The sequence below is a fragment of the Arachis stenosperma genome, chromosome 5 (assembly GCF_014773155.1).
Source record: "Arachis stenosperma cultivar V10309 chromosome 5, arast.V10309.gnm1.PFL2, whole genome shotgun sequence".
Taxonomy (NCBI): domain Eukaryota; kingdom Viridiplantae; phylum Streptophyta; class Magnoliopsida; order Fabales; family Fabaceae; genus Arachis; species Arachis stenosperma.
Window position 1 is genome coordinate 97562159 of NC_080381.1, and position 3505 is coordinate 97565663.

The window sequence follows — 3505 nt, forward strand, 5'->3', positions numbered from 1 at the left end:
AACGCCAGTTTCTTCTCCTCCAGGGTGTGCTGTTTTTCTTCCTGTTTTCATTCTGTTTTTGCTTTTTTCATTGTTTTTGTGACTTCTTATGATCATCAACCTACAAAAAGATAAATAACAAAAGAAAATATTAATTATAAAACATTGGGTTGCCTCCAACAAGCGCTTCTTTAATGTCATTAGCTTGACAGAGGGCTCTCATGGAGCCTCAGAAATGCTCAGAACCGTGTTGAAACCTCCAACACCAAACTTAGAGTTTGAATGTGGGGTTTCAACACCAAACTTAGAGTTGGTTGTAGCCTCCCAACACCAAACTTAGAGTTTGACTGTGGGGCTTTGTTTGGCTCTGTTTTGAGAGGAGCTCTTCATGCTTCCTCTCCATGATGACAGAGGGATATCCTTGGGCCTTAAACACCAAGGATTTTTTTTCATTCACTTGAATGATTAACTCTCCTCTGTCAACATCAATCACAGCCTTTGCTGTGGCTAGGAAGGGCCTGCCAAGGATGATGGATTCATCTATGCACTTCCCAGTCTCTAGGACTATGAAATTAGTAGGAATGTACTGGTCTTCAACTTTAACCAGAACATCCTCTACAAGTCCATGGGCTTGTTTTCTTGAGTTGTCTGCCATCTCTAATGAGATTCTTGCAGCTTGCACCTCTAAGATCCCTAATTTTTCCATTACAGAGAGGGGCATGAGGTTCACACTTGACCCTAAGTCACACAAGGCCTTCTTGAAGGTCATGGTGCCTATGGTACAAGGTATAGAAAACTTCCCAGGATCCTGCCTCTTTTGAGGCAGTTTCTGCCTAGACAAGTCATCCAGTTCTTTGGTGAGCAAGGGAGGTTCATCCTCCCAAGTCTCATTTCCAAATAACTTGTCATTTAGTTTCATGATTGCTCCAAGGTATTTAGCAACTTGCTCTTCAGTAACATACTCATCCTCTTCAGAGGAAGAATACTCATCAGAGCTCATGAATGGCAGAAGTAATCCAATGGAATCTCTATGGTCTCATTTTGAGCCTCGGATTCCCAAGGTTCCTCATTGAGGAACTCAGAGGAGAGTGGTGCACGCCCACTGGGGTCTTTCTTAGTGGCGTCTTCTTCCTCTCTTTCCTCTCCATATTCGCCATGTTGATGGCCTTGCACTCTCCTTTTGGATTTTCTTCTGTATTACTTGGAGAGTACTAGGAGGGAGTTCAGTAACTTTCTTGCTCAACTGACCCACTTGTCCTTCCAAATTTCTGATGGAGGACCTTGTTTCATTCATGAAACTTTGAGTGGTCTTTATTAGATCAGAGACCCTTGTTGCTAAGTCAGAAGTATTCTGCTTAGAACTCTCTGTCTGTTGCTGAGAAGATGATGGAAAAGGCTTGCCATTGCTAAACCTGTTTCTTCCACCATTATTGTTATTGAAACCTTGTTGAGGTCTCTCTTGATTCTTCCATGAGAGATTTGGGTGATTTCTCCATGAAGAATTGTAGGTATTTCCATAGGGTTCTCCTAGGTAATTCACCTCTTCCATGGAAGGGTTCTCAGGATCATAAGCTTCTTCCTCAGATGAAGCATCCTTTGTACTGTTTGGTGCATTTTGCATTCCAGACAGACTTTGAGAAATCAAATTGACTTGTTGAGTCAATATCTTGTTCTGAGCCAATATGGCATTCAGAGTGTCAATCTCAAGAACTTCTTTCTTCTGACTAGTCCCATTGTTCACAGGATTCTTTTCAGAAGTGTACATGAATTGGTTATTTGCAACCATTTCAATCAATTCTTGAGCTTCTGCAGGCGTCTTCTTCAGATGAAGAGATCCTCCAGCAGAGCTATCCAAGGACATCTTAGATAGTTCAGAGAGACCATCATAGAAAATACCTATGATGCTCCATTCAGAAAGCATGTCTGAAGGACATCTTCTGATTAATTGTTTGTATCTTTCCCAAGCTTCATAGAGGGATTCTCCATCCTTCTGTCTGAAGGTTTGGACTTCCACTCTAAGCTTACTCCATCTTTGTGGTGGAAAGAACTTTGCCAAGAAGGCATTGACTAGCTTTTCCCAAGAGTCCAGGCTTTCTTTAGGTTGAGAATCCAACCATATTCTAGCTCTGTCTCTTACAGCAAAAGGGAATAGCATCAGTCTATAGACTTCAGGGTCTACCCCATTAGTCTTGACTGTGTCACAGATTTGCAAGAATTCAGCTAAAAACTGATGAGGATCTTCCATTGGAAGTCCATGGAACTTGCAATTCTGTTGCATTAGAGAAACTAATTGAGGCTTAAGCTCAAAGTTGTTTGCTCCAATGGCAGGGATAGAGATGCTTCTCCCATAGAAGTCGGGAGTAGGTGCAGTAAAGTCACCCAGCACCTTCCTTGCATTGTTGGCATTGTTGTTGTTTTCGGCTGCCATGGGTTCTTCTTTTTTGAAGAATTCGGTCAGGTCCTCTAAAGAGAGTTGTGCTTTGGCTTTTCTTAGCTTTCTCTTCAAGGTCCTTTCGGGTTCAGGATCAGCTTCAACAAGAATGTCTTTGTCTCTGCTCCTGCTCATATGAAAGAGAAGAAAATGTGGAATCCTCTATGTCACAGTATAGAGATTCCTTGAAATGTCAGAGGAAAAGAGAAATAGAAAGAAGAAGGAGAAGAAGAATTCGAACTTTAATTAGATAAGGTTCGAATTGTGCATTTAGAAGGAGTGGTACTCCATAAATAGAAGGATGTGAGAAGGAGGGAAGAGGATTTTCGAAATTCAATTAAAGATTTTGAAAACATTTTGAAATTTGATTGATAATTTTCGAAAATTGAAAGTGGAAGAGAAATCAAGTGATTTTGAAAAAGATTTTGAAATTAGAAACTAAAAAGATTTGATTGAAAACTAATTTGAAAAAGATATGATAAAAAAAATATGATTGAAAGGTTATTGTCTTAAAAGATGTGATTGAGAAGATATGATTTGAAAACCATTTTAAAAGATATGTTTTGAAAATTATTTAAAAGATTTGATTTGGAAAATTAGTGACTTGCCTAACAAGAAAAGATATGATTCAAACATAAAACCTTCCTTAACAGAAAGGCAAAAATGTTCAATCAATCATTAATTGTTAGTAAGTATCTTTGAAAGGAAAGAAATTAATTTTGAAAACATTTGATTGAAAAGATTTGATTTGAAAAGATTTGATTTTGAAAAACTTGAAAAAAATTGATTTGAAAACAAAATCTTCCCCCTAGCACCATCCTGGCGTTAAACGCCCAGAATGGTATACATTCTGGCGTTTAACGCCCAAAATGCTACCTCTTTGGGCGTTAAACGCCCAACCAGGTGCCCTGGCTGGCGTTTAAACGCCAGTCTGCCTTCTTCACTGGGCATTTTTGAATGCTCAGCTTTTTCTGTATAATTCCTCTGCAGTGTGTTCTGAATCTTCAATCCCTTGTATCATTGACTTGAAAATACACAAATTAAAAATATTTTTGGATTTTTAATAATTAAAATGCAACAAGAATCAAATAACAA

The 3505-nt window shown here is 38.9% G+C and overlaps 1 non-coding gene across 1 annotated transcript; it reads left to right on the plus strand.

The window, feature by feature from the left end:
- The first annotated feature begins 1894 nt into the window (after window positions 1-1894).
- LOC130984115 (small nucleolar RNA R71) lies at window positions 1895-2002 on the plus strand. The gene has a single exon (XR_009088069.1). It is a non-coding gene; the product is annotated as a small nucleolar RNA R71 (small nucleolar RNA).
- The last annotated feature ends 1503 nt before the right edge of the window (window positions 2003-3505 follow it).